The following is a 26,226-nucleotide window of genomic DNA, read 5'->3' as shown; positions in this document are numbered from 1 at the left end:
AGCAGAACTAGCTCTTTAGATTCCTCCAGCATCACTACAGTACACAGCACTTGGGGAGGGGGTGGAGACACTGGGGGCAGGGTGCAAGAGCCTGCTGCACACTGAAAAGGGACTGTCTACAAATCTTTGCCTACAAAATTTTGTATGATTCCTTATTAGTGGCTGAGCAGATGCAGTCATTAGACCAATTGTGCAGAGGGCAGAAAGCTTTTTCTCTCGTGCCCTTAGTTGTTAGTCTCTCAGGACAGGGAAAAGAAACTTCTTCCACAACGGGCCCCCCTGATACTTTTCCATACACAGGCCCCCCTGCAGCTGCATCCCTTGCAGGGGCGATTGCTTTGGTTGCTTCAGACATGTTTTTAGCAAGCAGACTGAGGTAAGTACCCAAATTGGGCACTTTTTCCCCCTACAGGTTTAGTGCCAAGATACTGAAAAATACAAACTACTCTCACTGGAACTTCAACATTTTCTGCTACTCTGCTTATTTTAGGACTAAAATGTTTTGTTTATACAGATATATCCTTTATGCTAATCGCTTTCACATGTATATTAAAGATAAAAAAAAAGTAAAAAGATTGAAGTTGTGCCCGAGATGATGAGAGCCTGCAGACTCCATTAGACAGGAGAGTCTGTGCTCCGGAACATCTTTCTCTAGAAATAAATGTAAAACAGCCTCTATCCAGGGAAATGCAGAGGCAGCCTCCTTCACAAAAACATATGGGAGCTGTTTCAGGAAGCTGCTTGTACATGAATTAGTCATAGGCTCGTTGAAGAAACATCCCCTAACGGTAAGCCAAAAAATTCTCAGCGCAAATTAAACTGATGGTAATTTTACTGCCTTGCCGAGGCCGAGTCCCCATCCAGTGCTCACTTTTGTCTCCTTATTTGCAGACAAGCACAAATACAATTCCGTTTTGCCATCTATGCAAACATAACATTTTGTGATGCCCTAAGGAAATTAGCTAGTCCTGTAGCTGAAGATGTCTCTTTTACATTATTTACACATATTTATAGAAGTCTTACCTACCAGCAGAACATAGGATTCTGATCGTATATCTTGTTCCATATGCTAGTAAAGCTGACTTATTATTAAAAATCAACGCAAAGTATAAATCAGTATGTAAACATGCAGAAATTGCAAAAGGAAAAGTTCTAAAGCAGCATACAAACTTTCAAATTGTGGCCCCGGCAGGCGCGCATAAAATAAAGGCTTGGGTTAAAAGGGGTGCCAGATATAAACTATATTAAAGTTATCGTTTAGTAAAATGAGTGCCAGGATATGACGTAAAATATAATTTATATTACTGATATTTTACTATTCCCACGGTAACCTGTATTTTTAGGTTTACTAAAATGAGGACCAGTAAAGTGAGAAAATATAATTTAATTTACCGATATTGTATTATTTCATTAATACAGTAAAATATCTTTAATACTTACCGATATTTTACTATAACCTAACCTCTCCCTACTCTCGACCAGAGCCCTCCTCTGGTGGTGACTAACTCTAAGACCCCCCCTGGTGGTGCCTAACCTTAAGATCCCCCGGGTGGTGCCTAACCCTAAGATCCCCCCTAGTGATGCCTAACCCCTAAGACCCCCCCCCATGTTGGTGCCTAACCCTAGGACCCCCCTGGTGGTGCCTAACTCTAAGACCCTCCTCGTGGCACCTCACCCTAAGACCTCCCTGGTGGTGTCTAACCCTAAGACCCCCTAGTGGTGCCTAACCTTAACACCCCTGGAGGGCGCCTAATTCTAATACCCCATTTTGTGTTTTTCAAGACAAACCAGACTTTCATTAAAGAGACTCCGTAACAAAAATTGCATCCTGTTTTTTATCATCCTACAAGTTCCAAAAGCTATTCTAATGTGTTCTGGCTTACTGCAACACTTTCTGCTATCACAGTCTCTGTAATAAATCAATGTATCTTTCCCCTGTCAGACTTGTCGGCCTGTGTCTGGAAGGCTGCCAAGTTCTTCAGTGTTGTGGTTCTGCTATGAACTCCCCCTTTCAGGCCCCTCTCTGCACACTGCCTGTGTGATATTTAGATTAGTGCAGCTTCTCTCTGCTCTCTTATCTTTTACAAGCTGGATAAATCGTCCTCTGAGCTGGCTGGGCTTTCACATACTGAGGAAATTCAGACAAGGGCAAAGCTGTTTGCAGGAAGAAAAGAACAGCCTGAAACTTCAGTGCATGAGAGATGCAGGGAGAAAGAAACACACAAATGATCTCTTGAGATTCAAAAGGAAGGGTGTATACAGCCTGCTTGTGTATGGATGTATTTTGTATGTGTGGACATACTGTACATCAACCTACTTCCTGTTTTGGTGGCCATTTTGTTTGTTTATAAACAAACTTTTTAAAACTGTTTTTAACCACTTTTAATGTGGCGGGGAGTGGCGAAATTGTGCCAGAGGGTAATAGGAGATGTCCCCTAACGCAGGGGTCCCCAACCTTTTCCGGCCCGTGGACCACTTTCTGACCAAATTTTTCTCCGGGGCCCACGGGCGGGCTTGGTTTAGTGCACAGCGGGTTACGGGGGGGGGGGCTATAGCTAGCATAGTTGCCCCAGTATAGGGAGTTTAGTTGCCCCAGTATGGCTAGTACAGTTACCCCGTATAGCTAGTATAGTGCCCAGTAAAGCTAATATAGTGCCAAGTAAAGCTAATATAGTGCCCAGTGTAACTAGTATAGTGCCCAGTATAGTTAGGTAGTGCCCCAGTATAGCTAGTATAGTGCCTAGTATGGGTAGGTAGTGCCCCAGTATAGCTAGTAAAGTGCCCAGTATAGCTAGTATGCCCCAGTATAGTTAGTATGCCCCAGTATAGCTAGTATAGTGCCCCAGTATAGCTAGTATAGTGCCCCAGTATAGCTAGTATAGTGCCCCAGTATAGCTAGTATGCCCCAGTACAGCTAGTAAAGCCCCTGTATAGCTAGTATGCCCCAGTACAGCTAGTAAAGCCCCAGTACGGCTAGTATAGTGCCCAGTATAGCAAGTATAGTGCCTCAGTATAGCTAGTATGCCCCAGTATAGCTAGTATAGTGCCCCAGTATAGCTAGTATGCCCCAGTATAGCTAGTATAGCGCCCCAGTATAGCCAGTATAGTGCCCACTACGCCTAGTATAGTGCCCTAGTATAGCAAGTATAGTGCCCTAGTATAGTGCCCCAGTATAGCAAGTATAGTGCCCTAGTATAGTGCCAAGTATAGCAAGTATAGTGCCCCAGTATAGCAAGTATAGTGCCCCAGTATAGCAAGTATAGTGCCCCAGTATAGCAAGTATAGTGCCCTAGTATAGTGCCCTAGTATAGCAAGTATAGTGCCCCAGTATAGCAAGTATAGTGCCCCAGTATAGCAAGTATAGTGCCCCAGTATAGCAAGTATAGTGCCCTAGTATAGTGCCCCAGTATAGCAAGTATAGTGCCCCAGTATAGCACGTATAGTGCCCCAGTATAGCACGTATAGTGCCCCAGTATAGCAAGTATAGTGCCCCAGTATAGCAAGGATAGTGCCCCAGTATAGCAAGTATAGTGCCCCAGTATAGCAAGTATAGCAAGTATAGTGCCCCAGTATAGCAAGTATAGTGCCCTAGTATAGTGCCCCAGTATAGCACGTATAGTGCCCCAGTATAGCAAGTATAGTGCCCCAGTATAGCAAGTATAGTGCCCTAGTATAGTGCCCCAGTATAGCAGCCCCCACCTCCCCCCCCCCCCCCCCCCCCCGCGGCCGCCGCTGCAGTTACCTTGGCCGGCGGTCTCTCATATTCCCCTCTCTCTCTCTTCCCAGCGTGTGAGTCACAACAGCGCGGCCTGCGGCTGCTGTGATAGAGAGGGAGGAAGCAGGAAGGAGAGCGGTTCCCATAGTAACGGCGCGCCGCTACAGGAGGCCGCTCTTTCTCTCCTGCTTCCTCCCTCTCTATCACAGCAGCCGCAGGGCGCGCTGCTGTGACTCACACGCTGGCAAGAGAGAGAGAAGGGGAATATAAGAGACCAAGCGGCCGCCAAAGGTAACAGCAGCGGCGGCCGCGGAGGGGGCGGGGCGGTGGGGGCAGACAAGAGGACAGTCCCGCGGCCCAACTGAAAACGTCCTGCGGACCACCAGTGGGCCGTGGACCACAGGTTGGGGATCCCTGCCCTAACGCACTGGTATGTTTACTTTTGTGCGATTTTAACAATACAGATTCTCTTTAAGCAGCATTTTTTCTCAAGAACAGTTTTGTACTCTATGCATTTTATTGAGAAAAAGAGGAAAAAATACATTATTTATCAGTGTCACCAATTCTAGTTTAAAAATAAAAAGCGCAACTGTAAATAAAAAACACATTTTATTTGGCTATTTCTCCCGTTTAGCACAAAGCTTACTTTATGTTCCTGTCACATATTTGGGTGATGATATTTGATTCTAAAATAAAGGTTCGTTTTTGCAACAGTGTGTGCTTTTCACTTTGAACTGAGAAAAAAATAAAAGTATTTTTAATGGTAAAAATAGGGGGAAAATGTTAATGGTGAAGGTTAATTAATGCTTTTAATATACAGAAGGTGTGTGATTAAAAGTGGGTGTGGTAACACAGTATATTTTATTGTAATAGTTTTCACTGCAACCCCATTTTACCATTATTATATATCCCCAATTGACCCGCCGTCCCCTCCCTTATACGAATTTACCTGGTAGTCTACTGGTATCCCTGTATGCAATCCTGGTAGTGCCCCAGTATAGCAAGTATAGTGCCCCAGTATAGCAAGTATAGTGCCCTAGTATAGTGCCCCAGTATAGCGCCCCAGTATAGCACGTATAGTGCCCCAGTATAGCAAGTATAGTGCCCCAGTATAGCAAGTATAGTGCCCCAGTATAGCAAGTATAGTGCCCCAGTATAGCAAGTATAGTGCCCTAGTATAGTGCCCCAGTATAGCAAGTATAGTGCCCCAGTATAGCACGTATAGTGCCCCAGTATAGCACGTATAGTGCCCCAGTATAGCAAGTATAGTGCCCCAGTATAGCAAGTATAGTGCCCCAGTATAGCAAGTATAGTGCCCTAGTATAGTGCCCCAGTATAGCACGTATAGTGCCCCAGTATAGCAAGTATAGTGCCCCAGTATAGCAAGTATAGTGCCCTAGTATAGTGCCCCAGTATAGCAGCCCCCACCTCCCCCCCCCCCCCCCCCCCGCGGCCGCCGCTGCAGTTACCTTGGCCGGCGGTCTCTCATATTCCCCTCTCTCTCTCTTCCCAGCGTGTGAGTCACAACAGCGCGCCCTGCGGCTGCTGTGATAGAGAGGGAGGAAGCAGGAAGGAGAGCGGTTCCCATAGTAACGGCGCGCCGCTACAGGAGGCCGCTCTTTCTCTCCTGCTTCCTCCCTCTCTATCACAGCAGCCGCAGGGCGCGCTGCTGTGACTCACACGCTGGCAAGAGAGAGAGAAGGGGAATATAAGAGACCAAGCGGCCGCCAAAGGTAACAGCAGCGGCGGCCGCGGAGGGGGCGGGGCGGTGGGGGCAGACAAGAGGACAGTCCCGCGGCCCAACTGAAAACGTCCTGCGGACCACCAGTGGGCCGTGGACCACAGGTTGGGGATCCCTGCCCTAACGCACTGGTATGTTTACTTTTGTGCGATTTTAACAATACAGATTCTCTTTAAGCAGCATTTTTTCTCAAGAACAGTTTTGTACTCTATGCATTTTATTGAGAAAAAGAGGAAAAAATACATTATTTATCAGTGTCACCAATTCTAGTTTAAAAATAAAAAGCGCAACTGTAAATAAAAAACACATTTTATTTGGCTATTTCTCCCGTTTAGCACAAAGCTTACTTTATGTTCCTGTCACATATTTGGGTGATGATATTTGATTCTAAAATAAAGGTTCGTTTTTGCAACAGTGTGTGCTTTTCACTTTGAACTGAGAAAAAAATAAAAGTATTTTTAATGGTAAAAATAGGGGGAAAATGTTAATGGTGAAGGTTAATTAATGCTTTTAATATACAGAAGGTGTGTGATTAAAAGTGGGTGTGGTAACACAGTATATTTTATTGTAATAGTTTTCACTGCAACCCCATTTTACCATTATTATATATCCCCAATTGACCCGCCGTCCCCTCCCTTATACGAATTTACCTGGTAGTCTACTGGTATCCCTGTATGCAATCCTGGTAGTGCCCCAGTATAGCAAGTATAGTGCCCCAGTATAGCAAGTATAGTGCCCTAGTATAGTGCCCCAGTATAGCACGTATAGTGCCCCAGTATAGCAAGTATAGTGCCCCAGTATAGCAAGTATAGTGCCCCAGTATAGCAAGTATAGTGCCCCAGTATAGCAAGTATAGTGCCCTAGTATAGTGCCCCAGTATAGCACGTATAGTGCCCCAGTATAGCACGTATAGTGCCCCAGTATAGCAAGTATAGTGCCCTAGTATAGTGCCCCAGTATAGCAGCCCCCTTCCTCCCCCCCCCCCCCCCCCCCCCGCGGCCGCCGCTGCAGTTACCTTGGCCGGCGGTCTCTCATATTCCCCTCTCTCTCTCTTCCCAGCGTGTGAGTCACAACAGCGCGCCCTGCGGCTGCTGTGATAGAGAGGGAGGAAGCAGGAAGGAGAGCGGTTCCCATAGTAACGGCGCGCCGCTACAGGAGGCCGCTCTTTCTCTCCTGCTTCCTCCCTCTCTATCACAGCAGCCGCAGGGCGCGCTGCTGTGACTCACGCTGGCAAGAGAGAGAGAAGGGGAATATAAGAGACCAAGCGGCCGCCAAAGGTAACAGCAGCGGCGGCCGCGGAGGGGGCGGGGCGGTGGGGGCAGACAAGAGGACAGTCCCGCGGCCCAACTGAAAACGTCCTGCGGACCACCAGTGGGCCGTGGACCACAGGTTGGGGATCCCTGCCCTAACGCACTGGTATGTTTACTTTTGTGCGATTTTAACAATACAGATTCTCTTTAAGCAGCATTTTTTCTCAAGAACAGTTTTGTACTCTATGCATTTTATTGAGAAAAAGAGGAAAAAATACATTATTTATCAGTGTCACCAATTCTAGTTTAAAAATAAAAAGCGCAACTGTAAATAAAAAACACATTTTATTTGGCTATTTCTCCCGTTTAGCACAAAGCTTACTTTATGTTGCTGTCACATATTTGGGTGATGATATTTGATTCTAAAATAAAGGTTCGTTTTTGCAACAGTGTGTGCTTTTCACTTTGAACTGAGAAAAAAATAAAAGTATTTTTAATGGTAAAAATAGGGGGAAAATGTTAATGGTGAAGGTTAATTAATGCTTTTAATATACAGAAGGTGTGTGATTAAAAGTGGGTGTGGTAACACAGTATATTTTATTGTAATAGTTTTCACTGCAACCCCATTTTACCATTATTATATATCCCCAATTGACCCGCCATCCCCTCCCTTATACGAATTTACCTGGTAGTCTACTGGTATCCCTGTATGCAATCCTGGTAGTGCCCCAGTATAGCAAGTATAGTGCCCCAGTATAGCAAGTATAGTGCCCTAGTATAGTGCCCCAGTATAGCACGTATAGTGCCCCAGTATAGCAAGTATAGTGCCCCAGTATAGCAAGTATAGTGCCCCAGTATAGCAAGTATAGTGCCCCAGTATAGCAAGTATAGTGCCCTAGTATAGTGCCCCAGTATAGCAAGTATAGTGCCCCAGTATAGCACGTATAGTGCCCCAGTATAGCACGTATAGTGCCCCAGTATAGCAAGTATAGTGCCCCAGTATAGCAAGTATAGTGCCCCAGTATAGCAAGTATAGTGCCCCAGTATAGCAAGTATAGTGCCCTAGTATAGTGCCCCAGTATAGCACGTATAGTGCCCCAGTATAGCAAGTATAGTGCCCCAGTATAGCAAGTATAGTGCCCTAGTATAGTGCCCCAGTATAGCAGCCCCCACCTCCCCCCCCCCCCCCGCGGCCGCCGCTGCAGTTACCTTGGCCGGCGGTCTCTCATATTCCCCTCTCTCTCTCTTCCCAGCGTGTGAGTCACAACAGCGCGCCCTGCGGCTGCTGTGATAGAGAGGGAGGAAGCAGGAAGGAGAGCGGTTCCCATAGTAACGGCGCGCCGCTACAGGAGGCCGCTCTTTCTCTCCTGCTTCCTCCCTCTCTATCACAGCAGCCGCAGGGCGCGCTGCTGTGACTCACACGCTGGCAAGAGAGAGAGAAGGGGAATATAAGAGACCAAGCGGCCGCCAAAGGTAACAGCAGCGGCGGCCGCGGAGGGGGCGGGGCGGTGGGGGCAGACAAGAGGACAGTCCCGCGGCCCAACTGAAAACGTCCTGCGGACCACCAGTGGGCCGTGGACCACAGGTTGGGGATCCCTGCCCTAACGCACTGGTATGTTTACTTTTGTGCGATTTTAACAATACAGATTCTCTTTAAGCAGCATTTTTTCTCAAGAACAGTTTTGTACTCTATGCATTTTATTGAGAAAAAGAGGAAAAAATACATTATTTATCAGTGTCACCAATTCTAGTTTAAAAATAAAAAGCGCAACTGTAAATAAAAAACACATTTTATTTGGCTATTTCTCCCGTTTAGCACAAAGCTTACTTTATGTTCCTGTCACATATTTGGGTGATGATATTTGATTCTAAAATAAAGGTTCGTTTTTGCAACAGTGTGTGCTTTTCACTTTGAACTGAGAAAAAAGTATTTTTAATGGTAAAAATAGGGGGAAAATGTTAATGGTGAAGGTTAATTAATGCTTTTAATATACAGAAGGTGTGTGATTAAAAGTGGGTGTGGTAACACAGTATATTTTATTGTAATAGTTTTCACTGCAACCCCATTTTACCATTATTATATATCCCCAATTGACCCGCCGTCCCCTCCCTTATACGAATTTACCTGGTAGTCTACTGGTATCCCTGTATGCAATCCTGGTAGTGCCCCAGTATAGCAAGTATAGTGCCCCAGTATAGCAAGTATAGTGCCCTAGTATAGTGCCCTAGTATAGCACGTATAGTGCCCCAGTATAGCAAGTATAGTGCCCCAGTATAGCAAGTATAGTGCCCCAGTATAGCAAGTATAGTGCCCCAGTATAGCAAGTATAGTGCCCTAGTATAGTGCCCCAGTATAGCACGTATAGTGCCCCAGTATAGCAAGTATAGTGCCCTAGTATAGCAAGTATAGTGCCCTAGTATAGTGCCCCAGTATAGCAAGTATAGTGCCCTAGTATAGTGCCCCAGTATAGCAGCCCCCACCTCCCCCCCCCCCCCCCCCCCCGCGGCTGCCGCTGCAGTTACCTTGGCCGGCGGTCTCTCATATTCCCCTCTCTCTCTCTTCCCAGCGTGTGAGTCACAACAGCGCGCCCTGCGGCTGCTGTGATAGAGAGGGAGGAAGCAGGAAGGAGAGCGGTTCCCATAGTAACGGCGCGCCGCTACAGGAGGCCGCTCTTTCTCTCCTGCTTCCTCCCTCTCTATCACAGCAGCCGCAGGGCGCGCTGCTGTGACTCACACGCTGGCAAGAGAGAGAGAAGGGGAATATAAGAGACCAAGCGGCCGCCAAAGGTAACAGCAGCGGCGGCCGCGGAGGGGGCGGGGCGGTGGGGGCAGACAAGAGGACAGTCCCGCGGCCCAACTGAAAACGTCCTGCGGACCACCAGTGGGCCGTGGACCACAGGTTGGGGATCCCTGCCCTAACGCACTGGTATGTTTACTTTTGTGCGATTTTAACAATACAGATTCTCTTTAAGCAGCATTTTTTCTCAAGAACAGTTTTGTACTCTATGCATTTTATTGAGAAAAAGAGGAAAAAATACATTATTTATCAGTGTCACCAATTCTAGTTTAAAAATAAAAAGCGCAACTGTAAATAAAAAACACATTTTATTTGGCTATTTCTCCCGTTTAGCACAAAGCTTACTTTATGTTGCTGTCACATATTTGGGTGATGATATTTGATTCTAAAATAAAGGTTCGTTTTTGCAACAGTGTGTGCTTTTCACTTTGAACTGAGAAAAAAATAAAAGTATTTTTAATGGTAAAAATAGGGGGAAAATGTTAATGGTGAAGGTTAATTAATGCTTTTAATATACAGAAGGTGTGTGATTAAAAGTGGGTGTGGTAACACAGTATATTTTATTGTAATAGTTTTCACTGCAACCCCATTTTACCATTATTATATATCCCCAATTGACCCGCCGTCCCCTCCCTTATACGAATTTACCTGGTAGTCTACTGGTATCCCTGTATGCAATCCTGGTAGCAGGGATGCTCATCCGGATCCCGGGTACCTGGATTGACCCGGGTATCCGACCATTTTCTGCTATCCGGTTCGGATCCAGAGTCCGGATACCTGGGCCAATATCCGGATAGCTCTATGCGGGTATCTGGCCGCATAATTCGGATACCCGCGGGTACCCACGGATATCCGAATCCGGGTACTGTAACAAGGGAGATGATGTCATTGAGCCAATCAGAGGGCTCCCAGCCAGAGGGCTCTCAGCAGAAGCCCTAGCAACCAATCACAGAGGGGAACTCTGGCCAGCCCCACCTGACCTCATTGAGCCAATCAGAGGCCTCCCAGCCTAAGCCCTGGCACCCAATCACAGAAGGGAACCCTGGCCAGCCCCCCTGTGTAATAAGAGGGCTGGCATGATGAGACAGATCATCCTTGCTTGTGTGGCTGGCTGGCTGGCTGGTCACTGACAGACTTGCTGCAGTGCTGTTGGCTTAGCAAGTTCTGCCTGTATACAGTGATAAACCTAAAGCTTTGAGTGCTAAACGCCTTCACTACACTATTGTTCTATTGTTTTTTTTAGCTAGCTAGTGTAATTGTTTGATTTAATTCACTCAGTTAGGTCCTGTCTGTGTGTGCTGTGCAGGCCAGCAGGACAGTATAGGTTAGGGTATAGGAGGGAATAGGATTACTGTGTTATTGTATTGTATTATATAGTTAGTTAGTACTGCAGTTAGTTGTTAGAGAGAGTAGTACTGTGTTAGCTTACTACAGATTACTGCAGTGCTGCTGTGCTGAGCATTGTCAGTGTGACAGTTAGACAGATAGTGTGCACTGTCTGTCCTGTACTCTGCGGTCTGCCACTCCGTGCTGATTTGATTTAAAGTCCATTAAAGTAAAAGTACCCCACATCATCTGGTGACATCTTCACGTATAAGTTGTACTATGTCTGCTGGCCCCGGCAGCCGGGGGAGGGGCAGCAAGGGCAAGAGGACAGGGAGCAACATTACGGCCACCCTCAGAAGGTCTGCCGTGTCAGTGTCGACCCCAGCGGGCAGCCTACCCTCAGTCAGCGAGCTTTTCGCTCCAGGCGCCACGATTGAACTCTGAGCTGTTAGCCGTAAGGAGTTTGAGGAGGATGTTCTGGGTTTTGAGGAGGGGGGGTTCAAGAGGTTGGTGCTGGCTCCCACCGCCATGGGGCCTTAGGCCACTGCTGCTGATACCACCACCTACAGTGGGTTGCAAAAGTATTCGGCCCCCTTGAAGTTTTCCACATTTTGTCACATTACTGCCACAAACATGCATTAATTTTATTGGAATTCCACATGAAAGACCAATAAAAAGTGGTGTACATGTGAGAAGTGGATCGAAAATCATACAGCATTCCAAACATTTTTTACAAATAAATAACTGCAAAGGGGGGTGTGCGTAATTATTCAGCCCCCTGAGTCAACACTTTGTAGAACCACCTTTTGCTGCAATTACAGCTGCCAGTCTTTTAGGGTATGTCTCTACCAGCTTTGCACATCTAGAGACTAATATCCTTGCCCATTCTTCTTTGCAAAACAGCTCCAGCTCAGTCATATTAGATGGACAGCATTTGTGAACAGCAGTTTTCAGATCTTGCCACAGTTTCTCGATTGGATTTAGATCTGGACTTTGACTTGGCCATTCTAACACATGGATATGTTTTGTTTTAAACCATTCCATTGTTGCCATGGCTTTATGTTTAATGTCATTGTCCTGCTGGAAGGTGAACCTCTGCCCCAGTCTCAAGTCTTTTGCAGTCTCCAAGAGGTTTTCTCCCAAGTTTGCCCTGTATTTGGCTCCATCCATCTTCCCATCAACTCTGACCAGCTTCCCTGTCCCTGCTGAAGAGATGCACCCCCCGAGCATGATGCTGCCACCACCATATTTGACAGTGGGGATGGTGTGTTCTGAGTGATGTGCAGTGTTAGTTTTCTGCCACACATAGCGTTTTGCATTTTGGCCAAAAAGTTCCATTTTGGTCTCATCTGACCAGAGCACCTTCTTCCACATGGTTGCTGTGTTACCCACATGGCTTGTGGCAAACTGGACTTCTTATGCTTTCTGTTAACAATGCCTTTCTTCTTGCCACTCTTCCATAAAGGCCAACTTTGTACAGTGCATGACTAATAATTGTCCTGTGGACAGAGTCTCCCACCTGAGCTGTAGATCTCTTCAGCTCGTCCAGAGTCACCATGGGGCTCTTGACTGCATTTCTGATCAGCGCTCTCCTTGTTCGGACTGTGAGTTTAGGTGGATGGCCTTGTCTTGGTAGGTTTACAGTTGTGCCATACTCCTTCCATTTCTGAATGATCGCTTGAACAGTGCTCCTTGGGATGTTCAAGGCTTTGGAAATCTTTTTGTAGCCTAAGCCTGCTTTAAATTTCTCAGTAACTTGATCCCTGACCTGTCTTGGACCTGTCATGTGTGTTCCTTGGACTTCACGGTGTTGTTGCTCCCAATATTATCTTAGACAACCTCTGAGGCCCTCACAGAGCAGATGTATTTGTACTGACATTAGATTACACACAGGTGCACTCTATTTAGTCATTAGCACTCATCAGGCAATGTCTATAGGCAACTGACTGCACTCAGATCAAAGGGGGCTGAATAATTATGCACACACCACTTTGCAGTTATTTATTTGTAAAAAAAATGTTTGGAATCACGTATGATTTTCGTTCCACTTCTCATGTGTACACCACTTTGTGTTGGTCTTTCATGTGGAATTCCAATAAAAATGATTCATGTTTGTGGCAGTAATATGACAAAATGTGGAAAACTTCAAGGGGGCTGAATACTTTTGCAACCCACTGTATATTCAACTCAAAACACAATTGCAGTGTCATTTTTTGGAGGTGTCTGGGCTGAAAACTCTCATGTCCCAGTTGTGCGTTTGGACACAATGGGCTTGATTCACAAAGCGGTGCTAACTGTTAGCACGCCTGTGAAAACCCCCTTAGCACGTCTAAACAAGCTTTTCGCATGTAAAACTTTACGCGCGCAAAGCTTTATGCGCGTAAAACTTTACGCGCGCACTGCACAGAGCGCAGGGCGCTCCGCGCAAAGTGCCCATTAAAGCCTATGGGACTTAGCGCGCGCATAGAACTTTGCGCGGTACTTAGCGCGCGAACTGATTGAGAAAACCGGTGCTAACCTACTTAGCACCCTGGTTAGCGCGCCTAAAGACTTTAGACGTGCTAAGTAGGTTAGCACCGCTTTGTGAATCAAGCCCAATGTGGGCTGCACGACTGCTGTCTGGAACCTAGTCCTGATAATAATTGACAGATTTTTTTTTTTTTTTTTCATTTTATGTCCACCAAATAATAAATTAGTGTTTCCCTACATGCTACATGCATCATTTACCCTAAAAACCCTTTTTAAAGCTATTTAAAGGGCACTTCCGGTTTTTCTATTCGGGTTCCCGTGGGTAATTTGGTCGGATATCCGAATTCACTCGGATATCCGCAAGGTCGGATCCAGATACCCGAATCGGATCCGGGTATCTGGGTACCCAGATCTGGATCCGGGCGGGTATTAAAAAGTACTACCCGAGCAACCCTGCCTAGTAGGGCTGGCCAAGATTCTCCAGCGCCAGATTTCAAATTGCGCTCCCCTCCCGAAATGTGTCCACCCCAGTATAGGTAAAAGACATGGCCCCAGTAGTAGGTAGAATCCCTCCAGTATAAAAAGCCAGATGTGCCACCAGTAGTAGCCCCCTTAAAAGTAGCCAGGGTGCCCAAGTATTAGCCTCCCTATAGGTAGCCAGATGTGCAAACCCCCCCCCAAAAGGGAACCAGATGCCTCTGGTATTAGCCCCCCCCCCTCCGCTACAGGTAGCTAGATTTGCCCCCAGTATTAGGTCCACCCCCATGGTAGATAGCCGGATGTGTCCTTGATATTAGGGCGCACCCCCCAGTATAGCCAGATGTGCCCCTGGTATTAGGCTCTCCCAGTATAGATAGTCAGATGTGCCCCTGGAATTCATACCCCCCTCAGTATATATCCAGATGTGCCCCTGGTATTAGGTCACCCCACCCAAGTACAGGTAGCTAGAAGTGCCCCTGGTATTATCCCCCCTCCACCCAAAGTATAGCAAGTCAGATGTACCCTTGGTGTTAGCTCCCTCCCCTACAAATAGCTAGATGTTCTAAATTAATTGGTCTCCCCAGAGTATGGATAGCCAGATGTGCCCCTATAACCAGGACCCCCCTGATTGGCATATGTGAAGCCCCTCCCCATCCTCTATTAGGCAGCCTCTGCCTCTGTGCAGAGATCTGTAAATAAAAGCATTTGCAGCAAGCCTGGCTCACCTTTCCCTGTTCCAGCGATGGTCCTGCAGTGGCAGCCTCTGTGTTCAGCTTTACAGCCACCTCTGTGCTGCCCCGTACACAAGTCCCGGCTAGATGACATCATAAAGACGGGACCGTGTATGGGACAGTACAGAGATGGCTGTAAAACTTAACACAGAGGCTGCCACTGCAGGATCATCGCTGGTACAGGAAAAGGTGAGCCAGGTTTGCTGAAAATGCTTTTATTTACAGATCTCTGTATGGAGTGGAAGAGATTTCCTTAGACCAATTAGTGATGCAGCTGAAAGTGCTGGGGGCGCACACAGGAGCGTGCCCAATCATGCACAGATGTGCCACGAGTGCAGATCATGTATCTATGTCCTCGTGACTTGGATGAAGTCACAGAGCATGTAGATCAGGGGTCTCAAACTCGCGGCCCGCGGGCCATTTGCGGCCCTCGATATAATATGCCGGCAAAAGCTTCCTTATAGTTCACTTCAGTGCTCCCAAGTAATCCACCGCATCCCCGCCGCTAAACGAGGGCTGCAGAGCCCCCAAATCGCCCGGGGGCAATCCGCCGGCATTTCCTGGAAGGGGCAGAGCTTTCAGCTTCAGCTCTGCCCCTCCTGACGTCAATCGCTGCACGGATCGCCGCTTCTCCCCGCCTCTCTCTGTGAAGGAAGAGTGAGAGGGGCGGGCAGTGGCGGCTATCCGCCGCGATTGTGAAATTCCTTATGCGGCCCAGCCTCATCCTGACTTTGCCTCCTGCGGCCCCCCAGGTAAATTGAGTTTGAGACCCCTGATGTAGATATACTGTACTGGTGAAAAAGTAGTTAATAGGCAACATTATTACAGTTACCGCCCAATAGGATTGTCCAGGATAGTTTTTTTATGCCGCCTACGGCCTTTGAGCACTCTGGGCGATCAGGTGATGTTTCTGCTCACTGCACAGATGGGAAAAACATCCCACAGTGATTCCCCTCTGCCAGCAGTAGAGATGCAACATCTTTGACAAATTAAAGAATGTAAATCAGGGTGAGGTGGGATTTTACAATGGGCAAACACTGACTAAATAATTTATAGATGAATATTGCATAAAATAATCAGTTGTATTTATTAAATTATAGTCAGTAAACTTCCTCTGTAAGTAAGGATCATTGTACAGACATGCTGTTTGGTTCACCTGGGGTTGAGTGAGTGAAAGGTGCCCTTCTATGGTAAATACAGTAGAAGAACCCCCGAGAACTATAGAGGTCAATATTTAGCGGTACCATGCAATAAATAAGAGATCAGTCGTGATGCTCGGACCCCAAATCCCATCACGGATTCGACCGATTCGGCCATGATTGAAAAAAAAATCAGGAAATGGCGTGATTAATTTCCAGGTTTGAAATGGACTCATGAATTCGACTCTGATTTTTCATGTGAATGAGGCAATCACGGAAATTCACGGCCGTGATCACGGAAAAGCGTTGTAGCTAATAGCAAAGCCCCCATACATGCTACAATCACCAAAATTGAATGGATTATAAAGGTGAGATGTGGCTACTACTTAAATTCAAAAAGAACTGTTAGTTTTTGAGAAAATCGATTTTAAAATTTCAAACAAAAAAATATTCGTTTCGGGATCCCTCTTGTAGTGTGTTCTGTCCGTTGCGGTGGAGCTGCAATCGGACAGTCCTGGCTTATCTGCTTGCATTCGGTTGTGCATTTGCAGTGGGTCTTGTTGTCATTAGCATGTTGGCCAGGAAGCAGAGAATTATTGTGTAATGGGCACCTGCAAAGGCTCATAAAAGAGACAATTTGATGGTAACTGAGGGTCCTTGCTCCCACCACCAGTTGTCTGTGTGTTTGGGGACTGTGGTCACTGGTGTAGCAAAGGGTATGCAGAGGATGCATCTTCACCGAGGCCCTTGGAACAGAGGGGCCCACTAGGGGCCCTCCCTCAACCGCAGTATTAGCTATGCTGGTAATGATCACGCCAATGTATGCTTTGAATGGTGGTAATCATTAACAAACTGTTGCTATCCTCTGCTTACACCTCTCATACTGTGAATGTCCTTGGCAGGTTTTGGCAATTCGTATTAATTGTTATGTATCACATGCTTGGCGGCACCATGTAAAACTTGCACTGGGGCACAAAAGTCCTTAGCTACGCCACAGTCTGTGGTTGTAGCTGATATACTGTACATTTATGACCTGACAGGTTCACTTGAAATTTAAAATGTGAACTGTCACATGACTGCTTAATCTTAGCAATTCACTGCAGCCTTTCCTCATAGTAACACATTTAATTAGATGACTTCTAATAGAGAACTAAAAACTGGAGTCTTGAGTGCATGAGTAATTGTATGAAAATATTCTGCATCCAGCCAAATAATTATTGGGAGTGTGTTTCTTTGTTGGCTGTACCAGAGCGAAGTCCTGCCAGCAAATTACATCTTTGTTATTTAATCCAAGACTGCACACATAAGGACACTAAATCAAAGCATATGTTAATACAGCCAAGGCTCTCTAGAAACACTGCAAGGCATGGGCATAATCACTGATATTCTGTAGGATGATGGAAAATAGAAAGGATGCATATTTTTTGTTTGCGAGGTTGACCTATTTTTATGCAATATATGTTTTTGCTAAATAGTGTTAATGCTTTCTTAGGACTTTATTTGAAGAAGACCTGTCACAAACCTAGACAAAGATATTATTCATATGAAACGATGAAAGGTTGTAAGTTTGTGAGCTTTCGGGTCCTTGGCATCATTAAAAACAAATCTGATTGGCTGGTTGTGGCTCCACCCCCTTTTCTTAATTTGAACCACAGTGGCCCAATGACCAACTGTATCAGGCTTGAGGCTTGTGCCAATAACAGTGCAAGAATAGCAGCAATTTTAATATTCCTCTTGAAATTCAACAGGTGAATATTGATTGGCTTTTTTAAGGCTCCCTCCACTTTTCTGAATATTAATCCAAGTCACCCAGTAACCGTCCTGTACAAAGTTTGCGAAGAAGAGTGAAGAAGGTGCTTCAGTTTATATTTTCCCGGGGAAATCTGTTTTTGACTCCACCCAGTTTTTGTAACCTTGACACACAGTCACTCAATGACCAAGTTTGTGAGCTTTCAGGTTCCTGGCATCAAAATTGTGTGAATGGAAGCAGTTTATCCAGCAAAGAAATCTGATTGGCTGTTTGTGGCTCAACCCCTTTAGTGAATTTGAGCCCCAGTCACTTAGTGACCGACTGTAGCAAGTTTGAGGCCTCTGCCATTAACAGTGTAAGAATGGCAGCAGTTTTAATATTCCACTTGAAAATCAATAGGTGAATTTTGATTGGCTCTTGTAGGCTCCACCTACTTTTCTGAATATTAATCCCAGTCACCAACTGTGTCAAGTTTGAGAATCCTGCCATTAACAGTGTAAGAATGGTTGCAGTTTATATTTTCCCATGTAAAAAGTTAGTTGTTTTTGGATGTTTCTAACCTTGACATACAGTCACTCAATAACCAAGTTTATGAGCTTTGGGGTCCTTGGCATCAATAAGTTGCATTTTTCCATTGAAATTAAACAAATCTGATTTGCTATTTGTAGCCCGCCGCCTTTTCAGAATTTAAACCCAAGTCTCCCAGTGACTGACTGTACCAGATGTGAGGCATCTGCCATTAAGAGTGTAAGAATGGCAGCAATGTAAATATTCCCCATGAAAATCAATAGGTGAATTTTGATTGGCTGTTGTAGGCCCCACCCACTTTCCTGAATATTAATCCCAGTCACCCAGTGACCAACTGTGTCAAGTTTGAGAACCCTGCCAATAACAGAATGGCTGAAATCAATCTAACAAATCAGATTGGCTGTTTGTGGCTCCATCCTCTTTAGTGAATTTGGACTCCAGTCACCCAATGACTGACTGTATCAGGTTTGAGGCCTCTGCCATTAACAGTGCAAGAATGTCAGCAATGTAAATATCACCCTTGAAAATCAATAGGTGAATTTTGATTGGCTGTTATAGGCTCCACCCACTTTCTAAATATTAATCCCAGTCACCCTGTGGCCAACTGTGTCAAGTTTGGGAACCCTGCCATTAACAGTGTAAGAATGGTTGCAGTTTATATTTTCCCATGTAAAAAATTTAGTTGTTGGTGCCGCCCACTTTTTCTAACCTTGACATACAGTCACTTAATTACTAAGTTTATGAGCTTTGGGGTCCTTGGTATCAATCATTAGTATATTCCCATTGAAATGAATCAAATCAGATTGGCTGTTTGTGGCTCTGCCTCCTTTCTGAATTTGAACCCCAGTCACCCAGTGACCAACTGTACCAGGTTTGAGGCATCTGCTATTAACAGCTATTAACAGTGTAAGAATAGCAGCAATTTAAATATTTCCCTTGAAAATCAACATGTGAATTTTAATTTTTCTGAATATTAATCCCAGTCACCCAGTGACCAACTGTGCAAACTTTGAGAACCCTGCCATTAAAGGGAAGGTTCAGGGAGGGGATTCAAAAAATAAAAATAAATTTCCACTTACCTGGGGCTTCCTCCAGCCCGTGGCAGGCAGGAGGTGCCCTCGCCGCCGCTCCGCAGGCTCCCGGTGGTCTCTGGTGCCCGACCCGACCTGGCCAGGCCGGCTGCCAGGTCAGGCTCTTCTGCGCTCCATTTCCTGGGACTTCTGCGTCCCACGCCGGCGCGCTGACGTCATCGGACGTCCGCCGGGCTGTACTGCGCATGCGCAGAACTGCGCATGCGCAGTACAGCCCGGCGGACGTCCGATGACGTCAGCGCGCCGTCGTGGGACGCAGAAGTCCCAGGAAATGGAGCGCAGAAGAGCCCGACCTGGTAGCCGGCCTGGCCAGGTCGGGTCGGGCACCGGAGACCACCGGGAGCCTGCGGAGCGGCGGCGAGGGCACCTCCTGCCTGCCACGGGCTGGAGGAAGCCCCAGGTAAGTGGAAATTTATTTTTATTTTTTGAATCCCCTCCCTGAACCTTCCCTTTAACAGTGTAAGAATGGCTGCAAGTTATATTTTCCCAGTGAAGTTTGTTTTTGGCTCCGCCCACTTTTTTGTAACCTTGAGACAGTCACTAAATGACCAAGTTTGTGAGCCTTCATTTTCCTGGCATCAAAAAATGTGTCAATGGAAGCAGTTTATCCAGCAAAGAAATCTGATTGGCTGTTTGTGTCCCCTCCCCTTTAGTGAATGTGAACCCCAGTCACCAAATGACCAACTGTAGCAAGTCTGAAGCCTCTGCCATAAACAGTGTAAGAATGGCAGCAGTTTAAATATTCCCCTTGAAAACCAATAGGTGAATTTTGATTGGTTGTTGTAGGCTCCACCCATTTTCCTGAATATTAATCCCAGTCACCAAGTGACCCACTGTGCCAAGTTTGAGAGCCCTGTGATTAACAGTCTAAGAATGGCTGCAGTTTACATTTTCCCATTAAAAATGAATGGCTGAAATTTGATTGGCTGTTTTATGCTCCGCCCACTTTTCCTGGATTTGTAACCACAGCCACCAAGTGACCAACTGTGCCAAGTGTGGGGACTCTGGCTTGATTACTGCGAGAATGGCAGCCTTTTACATTTTTTCCATTGACATGAATGGGTGAAATCTGATTAGCTGTTTGTAACTCCCCCCAGGTGTGCAGGGGGGACTCGAGACCCCCAGAACATATCATCCCAGGTAGCAAGTGATCTGTATACCAAGTTTCGTTCAAATCGGTCAAGTTGTTTTCGAGTGATCGCGGCACATACACACACACACATACATACATCCATCCATCCGATTTTATATATATATATATAGATTAAAGATAAGTAGCTTATGCCACCTGGAAATCAAATATTCTATTGTTTTAATGTAAAACTATTGTCCTTTAAGCTGTAATGCAAACAATGTGCTTCTCTAGTTATATCCAGACTCACATAGGCAAACGCGGGGGGATTACAGCAGCCCAGAATCCCCCCTCAGACCAGGGCTGGTGCAGTGTCTGGGGACAGGCTCAAGTTGAGACACCAGAATATCTGCAGGCATCCTGCTGCAGCTCACAGCACTGCCCCCTTTCTTTCCTGCTACAGTAGACTTTGGATGCAGCAGCAGTGTGTGGACAGAGCATGGAGCAGCAGCATGTGTACACAGCATGGAGCAGCAGTGTGTGTGCAGAGCATGGAGCAGCAGTGTGTGTGCAGAGCATGGAGCAGCAGCGTGTGTACAGAGCATGGAGTAGCAGCGTGTGTACAGAGAATAGAGCAGCAGCGTGTGGACAGAGCATGAAGCAGCAGCGTGTGTACAGAGCATGGAGCAGCAGCGTGTGTACAGAGCATGGAGCAGCTCTGGGGAACTTAACAGCGCACAGTCAGGTATGAGCACAGTCCTGTGCCCTGCTGTGTGAATGCTTCACTTTCCTCTTCATTACCAATGTTGGCTGTCCTCATTATTATCTGTATCCAAACTACTCCTTGTCGATCCCGTTGTCGGTCAGTCAGTTGGATGGGAAATTGCATTTAGTGTACCCAGCATGATGTCCTACCAAATTATTATACTGTATTGTGCATGGCTGAGGGAGACCTTTCAGGAATCCCCCCCTTGAAAATCCTGGGTTTGCCCCTGACTCATTCATATAGGTGAGCTGGCCAACTGGCTAGAAAAAGTGTTTATGCTAAGAACACAATGCACTTTTTCGGTCGATTTTCTATTCAATTGATTTCCGATTCATTTTTTCCGCTCGATTCTCTTATCTTTTCTTATCAATTTCCATTCACTTCTATGAGAAATCTTTGCTCATCACTGCAAGAAAGTCTTCGAAGCTGGACTAGAGATTTTGATAAAGTAGCTTAAAGGAATACTATCGATTGAAACAACTTTTTTTTTTAATACTCTATATTAGTGTACACATTACTACTAGTGCTAGGGGCACTTTATTTATTCACCCAGGTCTCTCTCTCACTATCCCTGCTTAAAAATTCATTTCTCACACAGCTCATAGTAGTTTGGGTCACCCTGAGCTGCTTGGTTACTCTGTCACACAGCTCACAAATATATTTCACTGTGTCACTCACAGCATGCAGCAGACATGAGGAGAAATAGGCTGATCTGAGGTGGTAACAGGTAACTAAATGAGCTGTAACATACCCCCCAACCGTCCCGTTTTCGTCGGGATTCTCACGATTTGGGGGGGCCCTCCCGCTATCCCGGGCCCCCCCTCTTGAATCCCGATGGCTGGGCAGAGAATGGAGGAAGAAAAAATGATCGAGGCCGCGGTAATGAGGGATGCGGGAGCCCGGCTTCATTACTTCCTCCCTCCCTCTCTCTGAATACCCCCCTGATGTGTCTGTCCCCCCCTCCTTGTTAGCAGAGTGAGCGCAGCGGAGCAGCCAGTCGAGTCCTCTTACTTACCGCTGATCCACTCGTACTGGCATCGGACCTCCATGTGCTTCCTGTTTACTATGACGTCACAGGAAGCACATGGAGGTCTGATGCCAGTACGAGTGGATCAGCGGTAAGAGGACTCGGCTGGCTGCTCCGCTGCGTTCACTCTGCCTACAGGGAGGGAGGAGGGGGGACACAGACACATCAGGGGGGCGTTCAGAGAGGGGGGGGGCAGACACATCAGGGGGGCGTTCAGAGAGGGGGGGGACAGACACATCAGGGGGGCGTGCAGAGAGGGGGGGGGGACAGACACATCAGGGGGGCATAGACACAGAAACCCATGGGCACCCTCACCCTTCTCCCCACTATTTTTTAATGACAATTGCAGATATATATATATATATATATATATATATATATATATATCTGCAATTGTGTATATATATATTTTTTGACTGGGGGTGTGTCCGGGGGTGTGGTTGGGGGGGTGTCAGGGGGTGTGGCTTATGTCCCGGTTTCTCATCTCAAAAAGTTGGGAGGTATGGCTGTAATATTGCTGGAATATAACTAGCTATAACAGTAGTCTGTGTTTACACTCAGACTGGCTGCCTGCTTGAGGTGATTCACTCCAGGCTGCATCCACTTTACAAGCTGCTGAGAGGGGCAGACCAGGGCCGTTTCTACCCCCGTGCGGGGCGTGCCGCCGCCCTGGGCGCTGTTAGGAGGGGGGCGCTATAATGGAGGGGGGAGCCGGAGCCGCGGGGAGGGCAGCCCGACCTCTCCTCCCTCTCCCGGGCGCCCTCCGTGCTCCCCCCTCAGATGCAGAGCGAGCAGCCGGGAAGCGCTGTTTGCAACTCACCTGCCTGGCTCCAAGCGCTGCTCTCTCGCCGCTGGTCTGTCTCTTCTCTCTGCATACATGCTGATACACGCGGCTTCCGGCTAAACAGGAAGCCGCGTGTATCAGCATGTATGCAGAGAGAAGAGACAGACCAGCGGCGAGAGAGCAGCGCTTGGAGCCAAGCAGGTGAGTTGCAAACAGCGCTTCCCAGCTGCTCGCTCTGCATCTGAGGGGGGAGCACGGAGGGCGCCCGGGAGAGGGAGGGAGAGGTCGGGCTGCCCTCCCTGCGGCTCCGGCTTCCCCCTCCACTATAGGGGACAGCTAGCTATCTAAAATATCCTGGGGGCACCTACCTAATCTAACCTACGCTGGGGGCAGCTACCTAATCTAACCTATACTGGGGGGCAGCTACCTATCTAACCTATACTGGGGGGCACCTACCTAATCTAACCTACGCTGGGGGGCACCTACCTAATCTAACATACACTGGGGGGCACCTACCTAATCTAACCTATACTGGGGGGCACCTACCTAATCTAACCTACACTGGGGGGCAGCTACCTATCTAACCTTCATTGGGGGTGTGGAAGTCACTCACTTATCAATACACCAAGATTTCAAAAATACGTCAGGAGATGAAAAGGAAAGCAATAAGGCTTTATTCAAAAGCTTCACATGTATACATGGAGAAACCAGGTAAGCCAAGTAAAAAAAGATTCTGGCAGTTAAGGTTTCTGCCAGCACTTCCGCTGTGCACAGATTCTTATACCACAAATTACGTAGTCACGATGTGCTTTACTCGTCCAATAATAATGTTCATCTCTGAGAGTCTCTCTCTTACACCCTGAAAGGGTGGAGGATTCACACAGCTTTGCACCTGCTCTCGATACCAGTAAACAATCTCTTCCACATCCTGTTCACATAGTTACATCAAGGCCATGGCTTGCGGGACTCGACTCATCTGAGATGGGGGTGGCAGTACCAGGCACTGCTTATCTCTTTAGACATTCCTAAGGAGAGAAAAGACGCACACAGTACTAATTCTTGGCTTTAGCATGTCAGCAATGGAAAATTCTGAGTCTAACGTTAAAGGGTAACTCTGTTCATCTGTATCAACTGTGTTACATTGGCCTTATTAAACACTAGTATCACCTTATATCTATTAGGTGCAAATCTATGAAACTTGGATTAACATACAGCTATGACATTAACATACCCCCCTGTTGCACATATATACGTATAAGGTGGCAAGGGGTTCAACTACATAGACTTGAAACACTTCTTAAGTAATGTAAGCTAGCAGTTGCTTTCTTTGTAGCCTTGTAGCATTACAAAGTATATATGTATTTATATGACGCCTAATGCTTCTAGTGTACTATCTTATCCACTATCAGACAATCTACACAACTGAGAAGTCAATTTTTGGGAATTTGTGCTTCCCCATAAAGTTGTCTTCCTCCTCACTGTCATTGTATTCTTCATGTTGGAATGAAAACATGGCTGCATCAGTTTTTTGCTTTATGAAACTGCCCACATATTTCCTGGCCAGGGGTATGACACAGCAAGCAAAAAAACTGAACATGAGTATCACAATAAGTATCATAGAACCAACATTTTTTAGGAAACCCTTCCAGTCTCCAAACCAGTCATTGAACCATTTTGTAAAGGAATCTGATACACCAGAGTTTCTTTTTAACTCGTCTGATAGGTCAGTCAGTTTCCTCAAAGCTTCTGTCACCCGTCCATCAGGGCCAGTTTCACTGGGAATGTAGGTACAGCAGGCCCCACCCAGTCCCAGAAATTTGCAAACTCCTCCTTTCTCAGCAAGCATCATGTCCAGGCTCATTCTGTTCTGAAATGTCATTTTGGAGTTGGGGCCTAACTCATTAATTATGCCCTGCAGTGCATCACGTGTGAAATTTACAAATCTTTGCTGATTGTAATATATGTAGTTTATCCACTCCACATTTTTGTTAATAGTGATCTGTGGAATTAAAGACTCAAACCCTGCCCACACTGGGTTTCTGGCTTTAAATTCATCTGGAACCCCTCTGGGGATACCTATTGCATCCAAATAAACATGTGGGTCCAGATTACCTTTAAGTTCTCTCTTAAAGATCTTGTGGGCTTCTTTTTCAAAATCTTGGTCACTTTCTCTAAACATATGTATGGGCATAATGAGTTTGGCCAGTGCACAGTGACCTTTCCACACTGGTGGCAATCTAGGACGTAATTTAAGATCACCGCACAACCAGTAGATATCACCAAGGGAGTGTGTCTGATGAAATAGTAGGAAAGGGTCTGCTTGTTTCATTACAGCACAGTAACCAGGGGGAAATTCACCCACATCTACTCCACCTGAATTCGTACTGTTATAACAGGTATAGTTTCCCTTGTACACAGTTGCTGAGTGGTCTATTTGATCGGGGGTACCTTCCTTCAATGGGTATCGGTCTATCCACATTTTACAGAGTGGATCTGTTGTGGCTGGGGTTTGACCCTTACTCCTATAGAGTGACAGAAAACATGTCTCACCCCCTTCTGGAAGGGGAAGTGGCACAGTGCCAAGGTGTGGCCTTGCTCCTGCACATACATAACAATCTGACATATTGTTTTGTTTGGCTGTGTACCTCATCCATTCAAGCCACATGTTAGTATCTGAATATCCTGTCTCCATGGCAATGGTCTCCTCAAATGTAGGGTTAGCCAGGGCCTGTACCCATGGTTCCTGATCTTCATGCTCCATGACTTTGAACTCAGGGTTTTTGTACATGTCCCTGAGCGAAAACTTCCCCAGAGGCCCCCCTGTATACCCTGGGACATGCATGCCTATCACATATGTTCCTGCATCTCCAGGGCTTGGGTTTTCTATATTCAGGGTCAGGCGCTGGGAACTATCTATTTGTCTTCCGGGCATACAGGCTCCCCCAGCTGTTGTTAAGGTCATCCTTGAGCGAAGGGGCACCCCATTTTTGTCCACCCGAGTCATGGCAGGATCAGGTCTATATCCCCAGTCAGTACCTGTGTTCCAGGCAGCTGCTTTCCAAGTACCAACTACATTTATACCCCCAATGGTCATCAGTCACGCAAATGAAAAATTGTCCTTTTTCATAAAGGCTGCAGTGCCAATTACAACGTTGCACAACCTGGCAGTAGTCAAAGGTGTAAGTCACCACTTGTATTTGTGAAGAGTTATACCAGAACACTAAGCTCTGGTGTTCTCTTGTTACAGCAACCTGGCCTCTTCGCATCAGTTCTACATTTATGGCATCCCGTTTAACTCTTGGTCGGTTGTGAGTTACATTATCAGTTTGTGGAAAGGCTGAAGGAGGTGTTTGGAAATGCTCTAGGGCTCCTAACGCCATCAACAATGTCCCAATGAAAAGCATAGCAATAATGACTCCCTTTCCACCTGGAGTGTTAAAGTATCCTGTATCCAAGATCCCCATTTTTTTTTTTTTTGTAAAGACAAGAACTCTGAGAATTAAACGGGCCCCCAACTCTCCCTAATCTAGCTCCTCAGTTATCCTGTTCAGGGCTTGTGC

The 26,226-nt window shown here is 46.4% G+C and overlaps 1 protein-coding gene across 5 annotated transcripts in view; it reads left to right on the top strand.

Annotated features, from left to right (window-relative positions):
• The window catches only part of SORCS2 (sortilin related VPS10 domain containing receptor 2), a 1,283,452-nt gene that overhangs the window by 1,193,551 nt on the left and 63,675 nt on the right, over positions 1-26,226 (top strand). The gene's annotated exons all lie outside the window — the stretch shown is intronic.

The sequence above is a fragment of the Hyperolius riggenbachi genome, chromosome 1 (genome assembly GCF_040937935.1).
Source record: "Hyperolius riggenbachi isolate aHypRig1 chromosome 1, aHypRig1.pri, whole genome shotgun sequence".
In the NCBI taxonomy this organism is placed as follows: domain Eukaryota; kingdom Metazoa; phylum Chordata; class Amphibia; order Anura; family Hyperoliidae; genus Hyperolius; species Hyperolius riggenbachi.
The sequence above is the reverse complement of the archived record's forward strand: the minus strand, read 5'-3'. Positions and strand labels throughout refer to the sequence as shown.